Raw genomic sequence first — 17,133 nt, forward strand, 5'->3', positions numbered from 1 at the left:
TGAGTCTCTCAAAAAGTGGCTTGCAGATGGGTCTGATATTTTGAAGGAAATCAGACACATAATTGAGGCATCCCAAAAATCTTTGTAGTTGGGTCTTATCTGTAATTTGATCTGGAAAGTTTGAGGCAAACTCAATGGACCTTTGAATGGGTTTTATTAAACCCAAATGAATTTCAAATCCGAGAAAACGGATTTTTGTTTGAAAAAGTTTAATTTTGGGTTTAGACACAACTAAACCGTTTCTTTTAACTGTCGTCAAAAATGTTTGAAGATGCTTAAAGTGTTGATCGATGTTTTGAGAAAAAATTAGAACATCGTCAATATAAACAATTGAAAAGTCTTGAAAAGGATTGAAAATATCATTCATAATCTTTTGAAATTCGGATGGAGCGTTTTTTAGCCCAAATGGCATAACGTTCCATTCGTATTGTCCAAAAGGGACATTAAAAGCCGTTTTGTACTTGTCTTTTTCTGAAATCTGAATTTGCCAAAATCCTGATTTCATGTCAAATTTTGAAAATATTTTTGCATTTGAAATTCTTTGCATTAAATCTGATTTATTTGGAATTGGATATCTAATCCATTCCAAAACCTTATTTAAGGGTTTGTAGTTAATTACCAGTCGCGGGACTCCACGTTCTTTTTCTGCCTGGTTGTTGACGTAAAAAGCCGCACATGACCAGGGGCTCTTTGATGGTCTAATAAGGCCTTTCTGCAAAAGATCATTAATTTCTGCTTTGCAGAATGTTAGTAATTCTTTATTCATTTGAATAGGTCGGGCTTTCGTAGGAATATTTTTCTCCTCGAAAGCTTTGATATAAGGAAGATCAACTATATGTTGTTTCCTATTCCAAAAGGCATTTGGGATACTTGAACAAACTTCTTTTTCTAATTGAGTTTGTAAAGTTTTGATTTTAAACTGGACAGATTTGTTTTGAATTTGTTCTTCTATTCTTTTGAATGAAATTTCTTCTTTCAAAAAAGAAATTTGTTTTTCTTTGTAATTTAATACATTTATTGATTGAATAATTGTATTCCTTTGAAGGTTATTTATTTCGCTAATCCTTATGGGGGAGAGAAAGTTAAATTTTATCTTCTTTCCTAAGGCTTTTGATTCCAACCCTTTTTCAGTTATTCTAAAAGGGTATAATTGAGTAATGAAAGGAGTACCTAAGATTAGTTCTTGTCCTAAGTCTTTTACTAGAAGGAAGGAATTTACGAAGCAAATTCCATCATTGCAAACATGAACTTTTGATAGTTTGTAATTAATTTTGAGTTTGTTATTGTTAGCACCTCTAAGGCCCTCAGTAGTTTTTTCAAAATACTTTGTAGGTATTAGGCCTTCTTGAATGCAATTTTGATCGGCTCCAGTATCTATGAGAGCCTTGAGTGTGATTTTGAAATCATAAATTTTTAAGGTAACGAGAGCGTACCATTTTTGAAATTGAGAGGTGGTGATGGCTCCAACGAAGGAACTTTGAAAATCTTCTTCGTCCAGGTTTGGTTGCACCGTTTCCTTTTGTGCTGGCAGCCTTTCCTGAAGATTGAGAATTTCTTTACGAAGCGTATAGGATTCTGACCTGGTTTCAGATCTTAGCGCCTGTATTTCTTGTTTGAGATTATTAATCTCTCTTTGTAAATCTTGAGTAGTGAGTTCCCTCGGTTTTTCAAATCTTTGGAGAACAGATTGGAGTCTGTAGGGATTTCTTTCTTCTTTTTCAGTTGGCTTAGGAATTGTCATGGCATCCCTAAGTCGTTGAGCAATCTTCTGTTGAATTTCTGGGTCTTGAACCTTTTCTACTACTTCGAGCAGAATTTCTTGATCTTTGGTAAGGACATTTATGCATCCTTCGCACGTCCTTTTTCCTTCTTGTTCTGATTCGTATTCAGTGCTAGAGTATGAATCAGATTCTTCTTGAAGTTCAAGGATTTCTCCCTCGCTTGATTGCTCTGAGTCGGTTAGGGTCAGTCGCAATAGCTGATTTTTCAGCTCTTGATCTATATCCAACTCATTGATCTTTCCCCTGATTGGACACTTATTAGCATAGTGTCCTTCTTCACGACATTTGAAGCAAGTTTGCTTTTTCTTTCCTCTATGGGTCTTTGTAGGAATATACTTCCTTCTTGAATATGTTGGCTTCTGAGACTGCACGGGTTTATTCCGATATGTTTCTCTAGGCCGGTATGAATGATAAGGTTTTGGATGCGTCTTAACCTTTTTTCGCCTGGAGGTTGAGGGAGCTTCTATTCCCTTGCATCCATATTGATCGCAAAATCTACCAAGCTCTTTTCTGTTTGATATCGAAGAATTGAGNCTCTATGAGCATAGTCGATCCTTTTGGTGAGGATCTTAATGCTCTCGGGGAAATGTTTGTATTCATGAGCTTATAATAAACCCTGAATATGACGACTGAAGAATGAGTTTCAGCCTTGATGTTTAAATTTTTTGACTGTAGATCTAGCATGAGAGCTGATAATATGTGTGGGTCGTGGAGAGACAGAGTAAAGTTTGGATAACAATTGAAATAGACTGGTCCATTCTCTAAATTGGATTGAACCATTCCTAATAAGGAATTTGAGAAATCTTCATGTCTCTTATCTCGTAAGGAGATAAGAACTGGGATATCTAATCCAAGTCTGAACAATGGTTTTACCGCGACTTGGACAAGACCGACATGGAGATAGTTAAACTCTTCACGATGTTGGAGTATAAGAGATCTTGAAAAAAAATTCAGAGATTCCCTATTGCTATGAATTGGGATGTTCTTCTCTGAGAATTTGATGCATGATCTTTGAGTAAAATTGAAGGTTGAAATTTGGTAGATAGTTTTAGGATCTACCTTTGGAATAGTCCAATTTTGGAGTTGATCTTCGATTCTGGCAATCTGATATTCTTGATTGACAGTGTTTGAAATAGTGAGATTTTCTCCCCTTCTATGTTCATTCGAACTTTCTTCTTCATCAGTAGAGCATTTGAGATGGTTTGATTTTCTGAACTTTCTGAGAAATTCGTTCATAAGAAGATAGATAAGATAAGAGGTAGAGTAGAATGATTTTTTCTCTGAATTTTTCAATTGATATTCAAGAGAGAGCTATCGGCCGATCGATGCCCTCATTACATTGATGAAGTCCTTTTGTAGACTTCGAATTTGAACGTAAATTTGAAAAACGCCACCTAAGAGATAAGATCGAATCTAGCAGGACAGGACCCCTGCAAGATTTGCTTTTCATAAAGTAGACTAATAATTTAAAAGACTAATAATTTACCAACTAATAATATATCGACACTGATAATTCACATGTGAGCCCTCACTGTGTGGCCGACAAGTTGTCAATCTTTGTTTTGTCTCTGATAAAGTTGTCAGAATGAAGATAAGATTTTTCTTCAGAATTTTTCATATGACTAAGCACCAAGCTTGCCAACGGACTTACTGCGCTTCTTGCGTCTTACCACCTGGAACACAAGGGCTATTCTCTCACAATCCAAATCCTTCTGATTTCGCTTATCCTTCTCCTGGTTTTGGTAATATTAATTGTAAAGATCGAGAAACTCCTCTTCCCTCACAAAAATTGAAGGCTCTGATACCATTCTTCTAGCTTAATGACTTGAGCTCTTACGATTTATATGAGCTCTATCATCCTAGCTTACATATCGATCTTGCTTGTGGAGTGATTCGAATCTCAATCAAGTGTTCTTGACTTGAGATATTCGATCGACAAGGTAATCCGAATCTTACTCCCCTTGTAGTGATTCCTTATCGTATCACATATCATCATAGGAACGTATTCTAACGCTATCGTTCTATCAATCTATCACAAATGTATCCCTTTCTACCCATATCCTAATCATATTCTTTCATCAATCTCTCATATCCATAGCACTCTAGTATGTAACCTAACCTTAACGTTTCATGAACGTATCTTACTCCTGTCGTTAGATTTTGTTTTGTGCACCATTCTCGTATCCTATCTCAGACATATCCTTGAACACAACGTACCATAATTATTATCATACAATTCACATATTATAACATAACATAAATATAATATAAGCATACCGATTTACAGATAATTCATACATATCAGTATATATGACCCGTGCAGAACCATGGGGCACGCGTCAACATCAAATATAATCATGCCGATAGTAAGGCCACTTACCTGGTTAGCATAAGTCGTTGTCACGAATTACATCTTTAATGAAAGTTCGATTCCGTCTTTTGAAATCCATTTTCTATAATAATGTTATTTTCACTAAATATATATAATGTTATTTTCACCAAATATCTTATTTTCTATTATTACTTTTGTAGGGAATTTATTGTTACTCTACAATGGACAAAATTTGATGGAGTTTCTTGTCCTCTAATGTTTTCGATTTTATTTTTAGGTTCTATTCAACCAAATCTTTCCTCAATCTTCTCACCTCACTTCTGATTATATAAATAGATTTACATTCTCTAAACAGACATTACTCCCCTTCGGTATTTATTTTCAAAACAGATATTATTGGCCAATTTTAATAGATTGCATAGATATTATTGGCCAATTTTAATAGATTGCTGGCCTAATATTATCATTTATAGGACCAAAATGAGATTTAATTATTACATGATCTGGTAAAATATTTAATAAAGGGAGGAAGATCTGATCTTAAATTAATTTCTTATAACCATATCTATACAAGAAAGAAAATCTGAGATAAGATTTTACAATAATTACATACCAAAATCTATAAATCTGCCATCTGCTTGTTGAAAGTCATTTTACTTTTCTTTCAAATCTTAGATTTTTTTGTTTGTTTGTTTTTTTTTTCAGTAACTACTTCTACTTTTTGGCATCAGGATGGGTTGAGGAGAGATAATTGTAGGAAGGGATGAAAGGTTAGTGGAGAGGAGTGGGGAAAGGTTGTTTCTTCTCATTTATTTATTTATTATTTATTTATTGGTTTATTTCTTTATTTATGATTTTTTTTTGGGCTATTATACCATAGTTCCGACAACATAACGTAAGACTCTTTTTCTTGCTCCATAATGAACCTTTGAAGGATGTTCCATAATCCTAGAAATAATACCTACAGTAAATGCAATGTCAGGTCGTGTGTACATTAAGTAAATTAATCCGCCAACCAAGCTTTTGAACCTTCTAACATCTACCAACTCCATCCTCATGTTGTAATTTCTCATTAATATTTGTTGATGTGTCTGCACGGTTACAATTAAGCATACTATATTTATTCATAATATCTTTGACATATTTTCTTTGCGAAATAAAAATCTCATATTCAACTTGACATGCTTCTAGACCAAGAAATAGTGCAATAAATCCATATCCGACATGCTTGTCTAGGACGTGGACAGTCTAGGACGTGTTGTCCATGGCCGCATGCCCATTCCAAACTCCTTTTGCATGCTTTCATCTTAGATATGTCTTTACTATTTTCATGTTCTGTCAATATGAGGGTGTATGATCGTTCACCAAAATCCTGTCTACACCCACTAGAGGTAAATGCCCCGAAATGTAGTATAGGGATATGACTAGTTGTCACCTGTTCCTTTATTTGCTTAGAGTCATGTAACGTTGTTTTCTTCAATTCTTTCAAATCGTTTTCAAATGTATTTTCTCGCTTATGTTTTCTAAAACTGAAAGAATCGATGGAATCTTAAATGAATGAGTGAAATTCCTGATGAAATAGGCCTTTTGGATGGAATCTTGAATGAATGAGATTGCTGCTAAAGCTGAAAGAATCGATGAGATGACAGACCACCTTGAGGTAATGCCTGTCCGCGAATTACTTACTAAGGTCATGACTAGGGTCGAGGCCCTATAAGACAAGGCAAAAAATGTTGGGGTACGTATACAGCTCGCTTGGTGGGTTCATGGGCATGTGTGTGGCCCATGTGTGAGGAAGTACTGCACGTCCAACCCTACCTGAACTGGAAAGCGGAGGCCAAAGCCATGTTATGATATTTTTAAAAGAATAAGTCCCACCATGATTGCTTGTGTAGGCATTTCTAGCCTCAACCATGGGGTTACTAAATTTTCTTAAAATACTCAAGTTACGTGTTTGATATGAACCAAGAGACATCAATCATAACATATGCTTATAATCAATGTTCTTACTATCCTTTTTCCATGTAGAAGTAGAATTGGGAAAAGTTTTAGAAGAATACCGTTGAGACCTTCGTTGGATTTGCCTCTCGATCTTAATTGCAATGTGCAACAACTCCTCAATATTAGAATAAGGCTGTAAATCAGTCTTGTCTGCAATCTCTATGTTTAACCCATTAAGAAACCGCGCCATGAGAGCCTCCATGTCCTCATCGAGTTCAAGTCGATCCATCAATGTATCCATCTCCTTGTAATAATCCTCCACAGATTTGCGTCCTTGTTTCAACGCTTGAAGCTTTTGCGCCATGTCCCGTTGAAAATATTGTGGAACAAAACGCTTCCTCATGGACTCTTTGAACTCGACCCATGAATCAATTGGTGCTTCAAGATTTCTTCTCCTACTTGACATCAATTTATCCCACCAAATTTGAGCATATTGTTTGAATTGAGCAATGCATAACAGTACCTTCTTTTCATCACTAAAATTATGGCAGTTGAACACTGACTCCACCGTTTTCTCCCATTGAAGGTACTCCTCTGGATCGGTTTTGTCATAAAACTTGGGAAGTTTTAATTTGATGCTCCCCACGTTACGATCAATTCTATCATCATAAGGAACTCGTTGTTGTAAATTATGATACCTTCTTCCATGGTCTCTCCCTCGCATCAAGCCAGGACCAACCGCATGTGGATTATCCTCGTGGTGATCAGAATTGTCGCCTTCATATGTATCGGTTGAGGGCGTAGGTTGTGGAATCCTCTGTCGTGCTTGATTTTGAATCTCCAACACTTTAAATCCCTATTTCGAACATTAGACTTTTCTACTTTTTCTTTCCCTGTTCTAGAACTCTCCCCTTTCTCAAATTTAGCTTGAGGCTTCTCATTAATCTCTTGATTTCTATGCTTAGGCTCACGATATCATTTTGAGACTTCTCATTTAATCCCCATATCATTTTGGTATCAGAGCTTTAGGCTCACGATCGGATATATGTTTCATTGCGCTTATCTCTTTTAATTTTCTTATAATTTTTTTTTTCTCAGTTTGTGTAGAATGTTCATGTTCTATCAGAAAAATATATAACAAAAAAAAAAAAAAAAATTCTTATGTTCTTTAAAGTGTTAGATCTGGATCTTATCAACACTTTGTTCTTCTTTAAGATCTTCTAAATCAATTTTCTTGCTGGTAAATTGTTTAGATTTTGCCAATCAGAAGAAAAAAAAAACCATTGAAATAAAGAAAGCATATGATGTTAAATGTCTTTCTTTTTTCCTCTTGATTACTATATGTAACTCTCATATGTTACTACGTCTAAATTAGTCCTTAATCATTTTCTTTCTTTAATTCGTTTCTTTGTCGTTATTCGGATTGCTCCTTCAATACCCTTGTTTATGTGTTGAGTGTGCTGTCTATTCACTTTGAATTGCACTTAGCTCTATAACATAGCTTGTCTCACATCCCAATTTGTTTTTTTGGAGTGTGATTTGTGTGTGCTCAATTGTGAGGGTGAGTTTGTAAGGGAGTGACACATTGCTTCGAGTGTTGAGTGCTAAACACGAGTGAACTACATTTACGAGTGAATACACGTGAGGGAGCGCTTGTGAGGTCCTTTTTTTTTTCTTTTACCTTTCTTTTGTAGCATGGAAAATCAAGACGACAATACTAACATTACTGATGCACGATTGAGAGAAGCACAACAACGAACTATGGAAAGACTAATTCGAGGAATAGAAGAGTTGACTGATCGAATAGGAAGACTTAGAAGATATATCAAAAGAAGCATTTGTGCTTTTCTTTAGCCAATGGCTAAGTTTCTTTGCAACTCTATGTAGTTTAGGTTGCATGTAGAATCATTCAAGCTCGACATGATCAATCTTGCTTGTGGAGTGATTCGAATCTCAAACAAGTGTTTGAGATATTTGATCAACAAGAATCATTGAAGCTAGACATGATCGATCTTGCTTCTGGAGTGATTCGAATCTCAAACAAAGTGTTCTTGGCTTGAGATATTCGATCGACAAGGTAATCCGAATCTTATTCCCCTTGTATTGATTCCATATCTTATCAGTGTTATTCTTATTTTTAGGTAAAGGTAAGGTACCTTTGCATGGATGACGCCGACGTTGTGGAAGCCATGGAATCGAAGCTAGGGTAGATGCATTCATGTTGTTTTTATGGCCCTTCGGTTAGTTTAGACACTTCAAGAGATGAGACAGTAGGTTGCTTTTTGGCACTCCAAAAAACGAGATTGTATACAAGATAAACAGAGTAGATGGATGTAGAACGACGAGTATCGGTTCAACCAGCCCAGTCAGCATCTGAATAAGCCACTAGCACACTAGGAACAATGGATGGACGAAAGGTAAGACCGTTGAAGAAGAATGAAGTTTCCTATTATAAATTTTTGATGGATTACAATTTAGAGTAATTTAGATTGATTGTATTTCATTAATGTATTTTAAGAATTTTAATTTACTTTAGGTTACAATTACATAATGGTTAATTATGGCCATTAAGTATGAATGTTACAACTCTTGGAATGTCTTTAGTAGTTTCATTTTGAGGCTATATAAAGCCATGTATGTTGTATTTGTAGGTGTTCTTGAAAAATGTAGTAAAAGAAGCATTTGTGCTTTTCTTTAGCCAATAGCTAAGTTTCTTTGCAATGCTATGTAGTTTAGGTTGCATGTAGAATCATTCAAGCTCGACATGATCAATCTTGCTTGTGGAGTGATTCGAATCTCAAACAAGTGTTTGAGATATTTGATCAACAAGAATCATTGAAGCTAGACATGATCGATCTTGCTTCTGGAGTGATTCGAATCTCAAACAAAGTGTTCTTGGCTTGAGATATTCGATCGACAAGGTAATCCGAATCTTATTCCCCTTGTATTGATTCCATATCTTATCAGTGTTATTCTTATTTTTAGGTAAAGGTAAGGTACCTTTGCATGGATGACGCCGACGTTGTGGAAGCCATGGAATCGAAGCTAGGGTAGATGCATTCATGTTGTTTTTATGGCCCTTCGGTTAGTTTAGACACTTCAAGAGATGAGACAGTAGGTTGCTTTTTGGCACTCCAAAAAACGAGATTGTATACAAGATAAACAGAGTAGATGGATGTAGAACGACGAGTATCGGTTCAACCAGCCCAGTCAGCATCTGAATAAGCCACTAGCACACTAGGAACAATGGATGGACGAAAGGTAAGACCGTTGAAGAAGAATGAAGTTTCCTATTATAAATTTTTGATGGATTACAATTTAGAGTAATTTAGATTGATTGTATTTCATTAATGTATTTTAAGAATTTTAATTTACTTTAGGTTACAATTACATAATGGTTAATTATGGCCATTAAGTATGAATGTTACAACTCTTGGAATGTCTTTAGTAGTTTCATTTTGAGGCTATATAAAGCCATGTATGTTGTATTTGTAGGTGTTCTTGAAAAATGTAGTAAAAGAAGCATTTGTGCTTTTCTTTAGCCAATAGCTAAGTTTCTTTGCAATGCTATGTAGTTTAGGTTGCATGTAGAATCATTCAAGCTCGACATGATCAATCTTGCTTGTGGAGTGATTCGAATCTCAATCATTTGTTCTTGTGTTGAGATATTTGATCAACAAGAATCATTCAAGCTAGACATGATCGATCTTGCTTGTGGAGTGATTCGAATCTCGAACAATGTTCTTGCTTTGAGATATTCGATAAACAAGGTAATCCGAATCTTATTCCCCTTGTAGTGATTTCTTATCTTATCAAATGGAATGTTGAGAAAGGATGGTAGAAATGCATATTGAACATGAGAAACAGATGATGAAAATACAAGCCGCAATGATAAGATAAGGAAATCAATACAAGGGGAATAAGATTCGGATTACCTTGTTGATCGAATATCTCAAGACAAGAACATTATTTGAGATTCGAATCACTCCACAAGCAAGATCGATCATGTCTAGCTTGAATGATTCTTGTTGATCAAATATCTCAAGGCAAGAACGCTTGCTTGAGATTCGAATCACTCCACAAGCAAGATTGATCATGTCGAGCTTGAATGATTCTACATGCAATCTAAACTACATAGAATTGCAAAGATACTTAGCCATTGGCTAAAGAAAAGCACAAATGCTTCTTTTAATATATTTTCCAAGTCTACTTGCAAATACAACATACATGGCTTTATATAGCCTCAAAATGAAACTACTAAAGACATTCCAAAAGTTGTAACATTCATACTTAATGACCATAATGAGTCATTATGTAAATGTAACCTAAAGTAAATAAAATGTCTTAAAATACAATAACTCTAAATTACTCTAAATTGTAACCCACTCAAAATTTATAACCATCAAATTTCATTCCAATTCAATGTGACATGAATTGCAACCTCTTTTGATAATTTTGACAACATTTTCTTCACATCTTCATTGAAGTATATTGTATGAATGATGTCTCTTGGTTCATATCATTCTCCACTTCTTCAAGAGGATTCGTCCTCGAATCTATTTGTGAAACTTTGCTGCAAAAAATAAGTTATGGAAATACAAAGGCCCTCTCAACACTCTCTCACGAGTATACACTCAAGGAAATTTTAGGACACTCTTTTTACACTCAGTTACACAAATGAAGCTCTTATTCTCACCTCTCAAAATTTTAAATAGAGCAAAGATTGAATTTTGAACTCTGGGTCGATTAAAAACTAAAAAGATGAAAATAAATAAAAATCAAATTGAGAAGAAACGCAAAGGAAACATATATCCGATCTTGAGCCTGAAGCTCTGATACCAAATGATAAGATAAGGAATCAATACAAGGGGAATAAGATTCGGATTACCTTGTTGATCGAATATCTCAAGCCAAGAACACTTTGTTTGAGATTCGAATCACTCCAGAAGCAAGATCGATCATGTCTAGCTTCAATGATTCTTGTTGATCAAATATCTCAAACACTTGTTTGAGATTCGAATCACTCCACAAGCAAGATTGATCATGTCGAGCTTGAATGATTCTACATGCAACCTAAACTACATAGAGTTGCAAAGAAACTTAGCCATTGGCTAAAGAAAAGCACAAATGCTTCTTTTGATATATCTTCTAAGTCTTATTACAAATACAACATAGATGGCTTTATATAGCCTCAAAATGAAACTATTAAAGACATTCCAAAAGTTGTAACATTCACACTTTATGGCCATAATTAGCCATTATGTAAATGTAACCGAAATTAAATAAAAAGTCTTAAAACACAATAACTCTAAATTACTCTAAATTATAACCCACCCAAAATTTACAACAATCAAACTTTATTCTTCTTCAATGTAGCATGAATTGAAACATCTTTTGATAATTTTGACAACCTTTTCTTCACATCTTCATTGAAGTATATTGTATGAATGATGTCTCTTGGTTCATATCATTCTCCACTTCTTCAAGAGGATTCGTGATAAGATAAGGAATCAACTACAAGGGGAATAAGATTCGGATTACCTTGTTGATCGAATATCTCAAGCCAAGAACACTTTGTTTGAGATTCGAATCACTCCAGAAGCAAGATCGATCATGTCTAGCTTCAATGATTCTTGTTGATCAAATATCTCAAACACTTGTTTGAGATTCGAATCACTCCACAAGCAAGATTGATCATATCGAGCTTGAATGATTCTACATGCAACCTAAACTACATAGAGTTGCAAAGAAACTTAACCATTGGCTAAAGAAAAGCACAAATGCTTCTTTTGATATATCTTCCAAGTCTTATTACGAATACAACATAGATGGCTTTATATAGCCTCAAAATGAAACTATTAAATACATTCCAAAAGTTGTAACATTCACACTTTATGGCCATAATTAGCCATTATGTAAATGTAACCGAAATTAAATAAAAAGTCTTAAAATACAATAACTCTAAATTACTCTAAATTATAACCCACCCAAAATTTACAACAATCAAACTTTATTCTTCTTCAATGTAGCATGAATTGAAACATCTTTTGATAATTTTGACAACCTTTTCTTCACATCTTCATTGAAGCATATTGTATGATTGATGTCTCTTGGTTCATATCATTAAATGAAACTATTAAAGACATTCCAAAAGTTGTAACATTCACACTTTATGGCCATAATTAGCCATTATGTAAATGTAACCGAAATTAAATAAAAAGTCTTAAAACACAATAACTCTAAATTATAACCCACCCAAAATTTACAACAATCAAACTTTATTCTTCTTCAATGTAGCATGAATTGAAACATCTTTTGATAATTTTGACAACCTTTTCTTCACATCTTCATTGAAGCATATTGTATGATTGATGTCTCTTGGTTCATATCAATTCGTCCTCGAATCTATTTGTGAAACTTTGCTGCAAAACATAAGATATGAAAATACAAAGGCCCTCTCAACACTCTCTCACGAGTATACACTCAAGGAAATTTTAGGACACTCTTTTTACACTCAGTTACACAAATGAAGCTCTTATTCTCACCTCTCAAAATTTAAAATAGAGCAAAGATTGAATTTTGAACTCTGGGTCGATTAAAAACTAAAAAGATGAAAATAAATAAAAATCAAATTGAGAAGAAACGCAAAGGAAACATATATCCGATCTTGAGCCTGAAGCTCTGATACCAAATGATAAGATAAGGAAATCAATACAAGGGGAATAAGATTCGGCTTACCTTGTTGATCAAATATCTCAAGACAAGAACATTGTTTGAGATTCGAATCACTCCACAAGCAAGATCGATCATGTCTAGCTTGAATGATTCTTGTTGATCAAATATCTCAAGGCAAGAACGCTTGCTTGAGATTTGAATCACTCCACAAGCAAGATTGATCATGTCGAGCTTGAATGATTCTACATGCAATCTAAACTACATAGAATTGCAAAGATACTTAGCCATTGGCTAAAGAAAAGCACAAATGCTTCTTTTAATATATTTTCCAAGTCTACTTACAAATACAACATACATGGCTTTATATAGCCTCAAAATGAAACTACTAAAGACATTTCAAAAGTTGTAACATTCATACTTAATGACCATAATTAGCCATTATGTAAATGTAATCTAAAGTAAATAAAATGTCTTAAAATACAATGACTCTAAATTACTCTAAATTGTAACCCACCCAAAATTTATAACCATCAAACTTCATTCCTCTTTAATGTGACATGAATTGCAACCTCTTTTGATAATTTTGACAACATTTTCTTCACAACTTCATTGAAGTATATTGTATGAATGATGTCTCTTGGTTCATATCACGCAATCCCTTCAAAATCCCCAAACAATGGCGAAGAAGAAGCTCACGCGATCGGTGAACGAGCCAATGAAACTGCCGGATCATGAGGAGGAGAACAGAGATTCAGAGCAACACCCAAATCTGCCGTGGATAAATATTAGGAGAAGTTTCAGTTGCAGAAGTTGAAATCGCTGAACGGGCGCCTTTTGAAGGAGACACATGAGAAGAGAAAGGAGTTTGGAGCTCTGGTTTAGGCTAAAGAGGGTTTGGAGCTCGACTTGAAGAAGAATGCCAACGAGAAGAAAGAGAGTCAAATGGATAAAATGGGAGATAGGATTTGTAGGTTAGTTGAGAGTGAGAGAGTGAAGAATGTGGAGATTGTGAGATTGAAAGATGAGAATAATGGGCTTGTTTTGAAAGTTGAGGAAGAGAGAGAGAAATGGATGAAGGTTTGTTGGAAGAGGGATGGAATTAAGGCTGATTTTGATGGATGGTTTGAGGAATCAGGGGATTTCAGTAGGAAAATGGATGAAAGGAGAAGAATGAGAAAAGGGCTTTGGAAGAGATGGAGGATTTGGAGGCGAAATGCAAGAAGTTGTCTTGTGAAAAGATGTAAAGTGAGATTATGAATGGGAATCTGTTGAAAGAGAGGGAATTCATTAAGAGGTTATTGGATGAATCCGGTAGGGTTATTGAAGATTTGGAGAGAAGAGTCGATTCGAAAACGAAGGAGAAAGTAAATATTGAAAAGGAAAAGAAAGTTTTAGAAATGGAGATTGAAAGGTTAGTGAAGGAAGTGGCTGAACTGTGGCGTCTTGCCAAATATTGTAGTTCAGAAATATTTCGAGTGAAGTGACTAGAAGTGAACTAAAGCCAGTAACTCTCTACGTCGACAACAAATCTGCGATTGCACGAATCAATAATCTTGTATTTCAGGGACGCAACAAACACATTGACGCTCCCTTCCACTTCATCCACGAGTGTGTTGAGAAGAGATGATATGAACCAAGAGACATCAATCATAACATATGCTTCAATGAAGATGTGAAGAAAATATTGTTGAAATGATGAAAAGATATTTCAATTCATGCAACATTGAAGAAGAATGAAGTTTCATGTTATAAATTTTGAGTAGATTATAATTAATGTTAATTGTATTTTATTAATGTATTTTAAGACTATTTATTTACTTTAGGTTACATTTACATAATGGCTAATTATAGTCATTAAATATGAATATTACAATTTTTGGAATGCCTTTAATAGTTTCATTTTGAGGCTATATAAAGTCATGTATGTTGTATTTGTAAGAGACTTGGAAAATATAGTAAAAGAAGCATTTGTGCTCTTTTTTAGCCAATGACCAAGTTTCTTTAATAATATTTTCCAAGTCTGCTTACAATACAACATACATGGCTTTATATAGTCTCAAAATGAAACTATAAAGGCATTCCAAGAGTTGTAACATTCATACTTGATGGCCATAATTAACCATTATGTAATTGTAACCTAAAGTAAATAAAAACTCTTAAAATACATTAATGAAATACAATAACTCTAAATTGTAATCCACCCAAAATTTATCACATGAAACTTCATTCTTCTTCAATGTGGCATGAATTGAAATATCTTTTGTTAATTTCAACAATATTTTCTTCACATCTTCATTGAAGCATATTGTATGATTGATGTCTCTTGGTTCATATCACTCTATCTAAAGTTACTATACTTTTACCAACTATGAAGCCAATAGAGTGAACTTTTTACATGCAAAAACTACCCTTATTAAAATTAAATTTCTTTTTTCTATGTGTAATCAAAACTAATTTAACATGCTGAACATGCTCAAGCAAAATCTTCAAATAAATTATAATATCATCAATATAACAACAATATGTTTTCTCAGATATTTTCTCAAAATATTATATATTAAGTGCATAGGTGTACTAGGAGCATTAGTTAAAGTGATCCCTATTTCTTAGATTAAGCCACACAAATGAAGTGAGTGGAATAGCACATCGACAGGGAGGGCATTAATTCAGTTGCCATTTTCTTTTCTATTTTTAGGATATGGTGTTATTTAAATATGCTAATAGAATGACAAACAAAATCGGGTCTTCAGCGCATACTTTCTCTCTCTATTAGTTTTTCGTTATTTTCTTTCTTCCAACAAATTTCCTTCTTCCTTTTTTATTCCGTCGACGATTTCCTTGCGATTGACAGAAGTCAACATGTGTACGATCCGATAGAGGTGGTGAGTATACTTCGACGACTTTCATGGAATACTGCGAGGAGCAAGGCTTGTCGATTCCTAACTGCACTGTACACCCCTCAAAAATATGGTGTGGTCGAGAGAAAGAACTGGACCATTCTCGACATGGTTCGCTTAATGCTCAAGAGCAAAAGGATACTGAAGGAATTTTGGGCAGAAGCCGTGCATTGCGCCATCTATGTACAAAATCGATTTTCACGTGCGAAGTTAGATGATAAATACCACAAGAGGCTTGGAGCGAACAAAAGCTGATATGAACCAAGAGACATCATGATATGAACCAAGAGACATCAATCATACAATATACTTCAATGAAGATGTGAAGAAAAGGTTGTCAAAATTATCAAAAGATGTTTCAATTCATTCTACATTGAAGAAGAATAAAGTTTGATTGTTGTAAATTTTGGGTGGGTTACAATTTAGAGTAATTTAGAGTTATTGTATTTTAAGACATTTACATAATGGCTAATTATGGTCATTAAGTATGAATGTTACTGAATGCCTTTAATAGTTTCATTTTGAGGCTATATAAAGCCATGTATGTTATATTTGTAAGGTAGACTTGGAAAATATAGTAAAATGAGCATTTGTGCTTTCTTTAGCCAATGGCTAGAGTTTCTTTGCAACTCTATGTAGTTTAGGTTGCATGTAGAATCATTCAAGCTCGACATGATCAATCTTGCTTGTGGAGTGATTCGAATCTCAATCAAGTGTTCTTGTCTTGAGATATTTGATCAACAAGAATCATTGAAGCTAGACATGATCGATCTTGCTTCTAGAGTGATTCGAATCTCAAACAAAGTGTTCTTGGCTTGAGATATTCGATCAACAAGGTAATCCGAATCTTATTCCCCTTGTAGTTGATTCCTTATCTTATCAAAAGCCTACAATCTCTCATCTCAAAGTGTTCGGTAGTGTGGCTTATGCTCACGTACCGGATCAATGAAGAACGAAGCTCGAAGTGATAAGCGCCTACAATGCTAGAATTTGCAAAGCTAGAGGTCCTCTAGAATCTTTGCAAAACGCTCACAGAGAAAGCTAACTTAACGGATTGATTCCAACCAAGAGCTGGTTAGAAGATGAATGACTCTTAGATCGAACTTGGAATCTATGATGGTCACTCTTAGATACCAAGACAATTCACTCCAGAATTAGCTTGATCAAAACTAATTCAATGAATCGGTTTAAACATCAAACCTAAAGCAAGATTTGAAAAAGAATAACACCAAAAGGGTATCAAGAAAACACAAAGGTTTTCTCTGTATTCAACCAAAATCCCTCAAACATGAGTATTACATGCCTTTAAATAGGCCCAAAAGATAACCCTAACAAAATAAAGTTCAGCCACCAACCACTAATAAATGCTATTAAATACAAATTGAAGAATATAAGGTAATTCATACAAACTATTAATAAATGCTATTAAATATAAATTGAAGCAAAGAAGGCATTAATAAATTGTCTTAATTGGTAGTTCAACTACCAAAGGCAAGTCTTCTAATTA

General features: G+C 34.4%; 1 pseudogene; it reads right to left on the reverse strand.

Moving 5' to 3' along the window:
- Positions 1 to 619: 619 nt before the first annotated feature.
- The window catches only part of LOC111439248, a 26,558-nt pseudogene continuing 10,044 nt past the window's right edge, over positions 620 to 17,133 (reverse strand).

This window comes from Cucurbita moschata, unplaced genomic scaffold (assembly GCF_002738365.1).
Source record: "Cucurbita moschata cultivar Rifu unplaced genomic scaffold, Cmos_1.0 Cmo_Scf00088, whole genome shotgun sequence".
Classification (NCBI taxonomy): Eukaryota; Viridiplantae; Streptophyta; class Magnoliopsida; order Cucurbitales; family Cucurbitaceae; genus Cucurbita; species Cucurbita moschata.